Consider the following 7,500-nt stretch of genomic DNA (forward strand, 5'->3'; position numbering starts at 1 on the left):
TGTGTGTGTGTGTGTGTGTGTGTGTGTGAGTGTGTGTGTGTGTGTGTGTGTGTGTGTGTGTGTGTGTGTGTGCGAGTGTGTGTGTGTGTGTGTGTGAGTGAGTGCCTATTTAGACGATGGTTTGCTATTTTACTGTTTTTTAATGTTAAGAAACGTCGGTAAACTTCGCGTTTCTTTCTGGTCGCATGTCCCTCCACTTAAAACATAATTCGATTCACAAAGATGTTCTGAAAAATAGACTTAGACAGCTGCTGCATAATAATAATAATAATAATAAAATATAGCTGATATATAAGATAGTATTACGAGGCTATTTGACATAACAATTCTCTCCGTGTTCATTATTTTAAACGTGTCAGAATTCGGGACACAATATCTTTGAAACTCAAACTCGTTGCTGTAGAGATCAGTCATTTAAAGTATAGTATTGTTTTGTAACCCTTATTTCTATGTGGTAGCGTCCTCCGGTCCCCTCGGGCTGGTGGGAACACTCGGGTTACAAATAAACAACAGATACAATTGCTCTCGGCGTTGATTTCTTCTTTAATGATAGCCAAAACGGCAACACAATACTCTCGCATGTGCTCGACAATCATAAACTGAATCCCACACGTTAATGTGTCCCCCCCCCCCCCCTAAACAATAGGTGGGTAGGAACTAAATTTACCTGAACGCATAAATGAAATAATAATAAAATACTTATTAATTCGCAATGTAATTTAAATGAGAATTAAATAATGAATAACAATGTAAATTATATGATTACAGTATTATAACGGTAGAAATAAATACAATAAATACAGTTCCGCTGCTTACAGGAGATGATATGGTGCTCCAGGTTGTGATTATCTGTAACGTTCATACAGTATTAGACTGCTTGGTATTTTTAATCTGAAAATAAAACTGTGTCCACATTTTTTCTTTTCTTTCAAAGTTTTTTTTAATTAAATGTTCGTGACAAATAAATTGTAGCACAACGAATACACATTTTTCCCCTTTTTTCCCCGAACATACCCCGCCCACATCCCACCCTCACACCCAACAACACGAAATACACACTACAAGAAACAAAAATAGTCCACATTTTCTCTAAGTAAGGCTTTTACAGCGCGTCAAACAATCATCAACAGAGCGCATTGATTCAGAGCTGCAGCCTGATGTGCGCGCCCCCGCCGCTCTGCGCTGTATTGTTGCAGTGCGCGCTCCCGCTGCATTGTGATTGTGCGCGGGGGCGTGCGCTAATGGAGAAGGATTAACGGCCGCGTGCACCTGCGGACTGGTAATGAGCGAGCCCCGGAACAGTTTATTGTTTTATCGCCTCATTACATATTAATCAGTGTGTGTGAGTGTGTGTGTGTGTGTGTGTGTGTGTGTGTGTGTGTGTGTGTGTGAGTGTGTGTGTGTGTGTGTGTGTGTGTGTGTGTGTGTGTGTGTGTGTGTGTGTGTGTGTGTGTGTGTGTGTGTGTGAGACAGTCAGCAGGTCGTTATAGTAACAAGAGGAGGGACAGTCGAACTACTGTAAGTGAACAACAGATGGTGAAGAGACAGACAGTTAAGACTAAAGTAATAATTCAACCCCGTTCATTCCCTATGGACACAACTTACCCTGTGTTCCAATCTCCATACTATCTACTATTTAGTGTGCCAGAAAAAGATTTAGGATGTCCCAATACCTGCAGGTCAATTGTAGTATGCTCAAAAAATACACAATTGTCCCACTAACTCCATTAGCATGTTGGAGTATTTGTCTTTATTCTTGACATTTCTCAACATAATGAGAAAAAAATCTTCCTTATCTGATTTTTTTCCCTCTCCTGTCTGTGGGCCTAAAACTCTTCTGTACTTTAGTATGTAGTGTAGTAAAAAGACTAAAACTCTTCTGTACTTTAGTATGTAGTGTAGTAAAAAGACTAAAACTCTTCTGTACTTTAGTATGTAGTGTAGTAAAAAGACTAAAACTCTTCTGTACTTTAGTATGTAGTGTAGTAAAAAGACTAAAACTCTTCTGTACTTTAGTATGTAGTGTAGTAAAAAGACTAAAACTCTTCTGTACGTAGTGTAGTAAAAAGACTAAAACTCTTCTGTACTTTAGTATGTAGTGTAGTAAAAAGACTAAAACTCTTCTGTACTTTAGTATGTAGTGCAGTAAAAAGACTAAAACTCTTCTGTACTTTAGTATGTAGTGTAGTAAAAAGACTAAAACTCTTCTGTACTTTAGTATGTAGTGTAGTAAAAAGACTAAAACTCTTCTGTACTTTAGTATGTAGTGTAGTAAAAAGACTAAAACTCTTCTGTACTTTAGTATGTAGTGTAGTAAAAAGACTAAAACTCTTCTGTACTTTAGTATGTAGTGTAGTAAAAAGACTAAAACTCTTCTGTACTTTAGTATGTAGTGTAGTAAAAAGAAAGAGTATGTGATTTGGAACACAGGGAGAGACAAATGGAGCCTGGACACTGTTTTCTCTTATTTGCCTTGTAAATTATATATTTATATATTTATACCGCTGCTGCTTTTTTTCTATTTTTCTTGTATATTGCATATTTTCATGTTTCTTTCTTGGCATTCAGTCTGGGGAAAACAAAGGAAGAATTTCACTGTATGACTGAGAGAGAGGGAGAGAGAGAGAGAGAGGGAGAGAGAGAGAGAGAGAGAGTGAGAGAGAGAGAGAGAGAGGGGGAGAGAAAGAGGGAGAGAGAGAGGGAGAGAAAGAGAGGGAGGGAGAGAGAGAGAGGGGGGGAGAGAGAGAGAGAGGGAGAGAGAGAGGGAGAGAGAGAGAGAGAGAGAGAGAGAGGGAGGGAGAGAGAGAGAGGGAGAGAGGGAGAAAGAGAGAGAGAGGGAGAGAGAGAGGGAGAGAGAGAGAGAGAGAGGGAGAGAGAGAGAGAATCTTGAATCTTCTAGATTGAAGGTGAAGGTCTGTGGAACTATTTTGGTTTGAGTCCCAAAAATAATACTACGTTTTTTTAATTACTTTCCCCCGTCTTCCAAAATGGCTGCAATGAAAATCATACTTCAAAAACTTCAATGTTGATGCATACAATGAAGCTTTTTTTCCAGCAATACTCTGAACTAAAAATCTCAACTTCTAAAGCTCTTACATCAACTAAACTTTCCACGATCATTCTCAGCACTATTCTGAAGGTTATTACGTTGTTAGTAGGTCATAATTGGCCTCATAAATGTCCTAATAACTTGTATTTCTCTCAGTATCTGTTGCAGGGTTTTCTTGCTTGTGGTTTTGCCTGCAGGCGACAGCAGACACACTTCCATCAGATCTGATCTCAGGTCAGCAGGAGCCAATCACCTTTGACCTGCTGAAATCTGAAATCTGCCCGGCAACAGCGACCCAGTGTGAGGGAGTGGGACGCACACACACACACACAGAGGGAGACACACACACATGCACATGCACACACACACACACACACACACACACACACACACACACACGCACACACACACACACACACACACACACCACACACAGGGGACTGTATTGGTACTAAGTGCCCCAAGACAATTAAAGGAGAAAAAAATGTGTTTCAGAGAACAACGTGAGGAAACATCAAAGATATATTACAGGATTTCAGTTTATTCTATTGACAGACGATGTTGAAATAAAGATGTGACCCGCCCTACTGTTACCTTAGTTACCCGCCCTACTGTTACCTTAGTTACCCGCCCTACTGTTACCTTAGTTACCTTAGTTACCTTAGTTACCCGTCCTACTCCACTGTTACCTTAGTTACCTTAGTTACCCGCCCTACTGTTACCTTAGTTACCTTAGTTACCTTAGTTACCCGTCCTACTCCACTGTTACCTTAGTTACCTTAGTTACCTTAGTTACCCGCCCTACTGTTACCTTAGTTACCCGTCCTACTGTTACCTTAGTTACCCGTCCTACTGTTACCTTAGTTACCCGTCCTACTCCACTGTTACCTTAGTTACCCGTCCTACTGTTACCTTAGTTACCCGTCCTACTGTTACCTTAGTTACCCGTCCTACTGTTACCTTAGTTACCCGTCCTACTCCACTGTTACCTTAGTTACCTACTCCACTGTTACCTTAGTTACCAGCCCTACTGTTACCTTAGTTACCCGTCCTACTCCATGTGACCTTATGTTTATGTTTATTTTATTCCACATACAAAATAGATTTAAAAAAACATGTAGTAAAAAAAATTAAAAAAATACATGTGTGTGTGTGGCAGAAACCTGTACAGGCTTATATAGAGCCACACCCAAAATACATTTACATATTAATATTAGCAGATCAGCACACAAGCGCGCACACACACAAAACAAAACAAAAAAAAACACAATATGTATAAATGAGAGAAAAAAAAAACCTTACCTTAGAGATGTGACCCGCCCCACTCCACTGTGACCTTAGAACCAATAGCTTCAACAAACAGTTAAAGATGAAACGGTGTAATGGAGGGACAGACGGGCCGGAGCTTTTATTTTGAAAGAATCAATAAAGTAACTGGAGACGAATGTGAGAGAAAGAGAAACCTGCTTTGATCTGTTGACTGAGTTCTGATGGTAAACCTGCAGTGTGTAGAATTTTGGGTTTTATTTCCTAGCAGATTTGCAGATTTTGTAGAAAGTAATTATAATATCCATAAGTACGTTTAATTTAGTGCATAATAGCTGAATTTTTTTTTTATTTATTATTTTTTCCTTTAGAAAGGGTCTCATATATGTCCATATTTCTGCATATTTTGGACCAAGTCCTAGTGCCGCCATCTTGAAAGTGTCATAGTTGGAATGTCATCAGGTGCATTGTTTAAAATTTAGAATTGTTCTTGTCCTTGAAGGCCACTGTAGCTTCTGTTATTATTCTAAAGGGGTGGGGTTACCCAGGGAGCGTTGCATTCTAGAACTTTGTAGAACTTTCTTGTTGATGTCATATTACACACTGCACCTTTAAAGGTGATTCTAATGTTAACTATAGATACATCTGGTATTTAAAGGGTCACTGTGTAGTTTCAGAGGAGGAGGGTTTGTTTACATTCACAGAGCCTGCAGTTAGTTTACTAAACATATTTTCTCTACATGTAATTCTTAGTATTGAATAATTCTATCATCATAAATCAAAATTATTTTGAGGAACCTGGAACCAAACGTGAGACTAGAATATGTTTGTAAACCAAACTGTGGGCCCTGCTGCTGTAAACAACAACAGTGAAACAGTAACTTTTCAGGAAGCTTTCTAACTTCAAACAGTGTTCCAGGGATCACATTTTCCTGTGAGGAAAGTTTGTTTATTCAGTTATGAGAATAAACCTTAGAAAATGTTTCACTTCTCTGACACACACAAAGTTACACAGTGCAGCTTTGAGGTTCCAGTATCTGACAGACAGACAGACAGACAGACAGACAGACAGACAGACAGACAGACAGACAGACAGACAGACAGACAGACAGAGGGACAGACAGGCAGACAGACAGACAGACAGACAGACAGACAGACAGACAGACAGACAGACAGACAGACAGTTTAAGTTGATATTAATATAAATATTGATATTTATTCTTTGTGTATTTCAGGAAGATATTTCTGTGAGGTAACGAGTTGTTATTGGACATATGTTCAGTTCTCATCTCAACAACTGTCATCTACCTTTGACACACACACACACACACACACACACACACACACACACACACACACACACACACACACACACACACACACACACACACACACACACACACACACACACACACACACACACACACACACACACACACACACACACACACACACACACACACACACACACACACACACACACACACACACACACACACACACACACACACACACACACACACACACACACACACACACACACACACACACACACACACACACACACACACACACACACACACACACACACACACACACACACACACACACACACCCCTCCAGGTGACTCCTGTCAGTCAAACTCAGAGATTCTTAAAGAACCAATCAGACTCAAGTTAATCTTCTGTTTCATCAACAGCTCATTATCCTCACACCGGCAACGGCTAATCCGCTAAAGCTAACGCAGAAGCCTTCAGGACAGCAGTGTGTGTGTGTGTGTGTGTGTGTGTGTGTGTGTGTGTGTGTGTGTGTGTGTGTGTGTGTGTGTGTGTGTGTGTGTAACGGACTCAAACCAACATTTTCCAGGAGAGAAAACCCAAAATAGAGGACAATAGACACAAGATCAAATACACACAAATCAAATCAAATCAGTTTTATTTGTATAGCCCAAAATCACAAATACATTTGTCTCAGTGGGCTTTACATTCCATACAGTATGATACAATATGACACCCTGCCCTTACACCCTTAGCTCGGCTGAGAAAAAACTCCCAGTAAAAAACCCTTTACCGGGATTACATTTTTTGAAGAAATCTCAGGGAGAGTGGACAGAGTAAGGGATCCCTCTCCCAGGACGGACATACTGCAATAGATGTCATAAGTAGAGAAAATCACGAAGGAATTTGATCATTGACCAGATGTTTACATGGTAACACTAAAGTAAAGTGTGAATAGTGTGGATCCAAGGTTCTGAGTTGGTGTTTATAGATACACAGAGAACTGACAGCAAGTGTGTGTGCTGCTGGGTTGTGATTGTGTCATGTGTGTGAGTGTGTGTGTTTGTTGATGATCATACAGTGTGTGCACTGATTATGTTTGTTGATTGTGTTTTTGTACCTGAAACTGTTTTAATTAAGCTATATTGTACTTTCACCCATTTAATTTTAATTGCTGCCACTCTTCACCACTGTGTAAATGTTTCAATTGTTTTTTTTTCTCTTCACCTGTTGTTGTGTATTTGATGTATTTGCATTGAATATTTTGTATGTATTGTTGTTTTTCCTTTGAATTTGTTTGAACTCGACATCATTGTAAATGAGGGTCAGCCCTCAATTGGTCTCTGGAGGATAAATAAAAGTTAAAAAAAAAAAAAGTTTTTAAGCTACTGTCATGTGCCTTTAAACTGCCCCTCGGGGACGAAGAAAGTCATTCGAACTGAAAGTTATTTTGTGGGGCGACTGTGTCTCAGTTGGTAGAGCGGGTCGGCTGATGATCAAAGGGTTGGAGGTTCGATCCCCGCCCTGTCACCTGTGTCATGGTTGTTGTGTCCTTGGGCAAGACACTTCACCCACCTTGCCTGGTGTGAATGTCGATAGTTAGCCTGCTGCTATCGGTGTATGAATGTGTGTGTGAATGGTAACGTGGGAAAGGAAAACAGGTCTCCCTTGCAAAAGAGTCTCCGGTCTCAATGGGATTTACCTGTAGAAATAAAGGTTGAAAAAAAAAAAATTAATTGAATTGAGAAAGCGCAGGTAGAACGTCTCCCTCCCTCTGAAGGGGAAATAGCGCAGAGCACTGGGGTCTCATGAGAAGACCCCCCATACCTGAATCAGAAATACAAGTGGGCTAAATGAAAGCCAATCAGTGCCACACACACCTGATGCAGTGAGTTGATTCACTCACAC

This window comes from Ammodytes marinus, assembly GCF_949987685.1.
Source record: "Ammodytes marinus genome assembly, contig: scaffold_179, whole genome shotgun sequence".
Classification (NCBI taxonomy): Eukaryota; Metazoa; Chordata; class Actinopteri; order Uranoscopiformes; family Ammodytidae; genus Ammodytes; species Ammodytes marinus.